Genomic DNA, 802 nt, shown 5'->3' with positions numbered 1-802 from the left:
TTTTTTTTTTTTTGTATTTTTAGTAGAGACTGAGTTTCACCATGTTGGCCAGGCTGGTCTCGAACTCCTGACTTCAAGTGACCTGCCCACCTCGGCCTCCCAAACTGCTGGGATTACAGTGTGAGCCACCGCACCCGGCCCTCCTAAAACATTTACAGCATTTAAAAGAAGAGCTCATAAAAATTCAGATTTGTGGCTTTTCCTGAAAAAATTAGAAGTGCTAGCTACTCTGTGCCTACGACGTGCTTTCAGTTTGCCCCAGTTACAAGCTATAACCCTTTGTCCATTTGCCTGTCTGTCTTCTAGCTTCTGTAGGTACTTGAGTGGCAACCCTGGAACAGCAAAATACCCAAGTTACAGGCTCTTTCTCTGTGTCTCTTTAGCCCCCTCCAATCCTTCACAGAGGCCAGCAAAAATCAACCATATTATAAGGATCCTTCACCTGCCTTGCAGCTAAGCTGAAGGACAAAGAGGACAATAATGCCGTCCTTTCCACCCCATGTCCCAAGCTCCCAGAGCAGTGCTTGGTAAAAAAAAGGGTACTTACTAAAATGTTGGCTGAATAAAAGGAAGACTTTGGAAAATTAAGTTATTTTGTACCCCCATGGTGTGAATTATTCTTTTTATTGAAATTTAATACACTTACAGAAAAAAATGTACATATCATAACTGTACATAGAGCTCAGTGAATTTTCACAAACTGAACACATCCATAAACCACATCCAGATTGAGAAAGAGAACATGACAAACACTGCAAGTCTCTCTTGCGCCCTGTGCTGGAGATGCCAACACCACCTCCTA

Source organism: Cebus imitator, unplaced genomic scaffold, assembly GCF_001604975.1.
Source record: "Cebus imitator isolate Cc_AM_T3 unplaced genomic scaffold, Cebus_imitator-1.0 Scaffold85, whole genome shotgun sequence".
NCBI classification, from domain to species: domain Eukaryota; kingdom Metazoa; phylum Chordata; class Mammalia; order Primates; family Cebidae; genus Cebus; species Cebus imitator.
Note: the sequence above shows the minus strand (reverse complement) of the source record.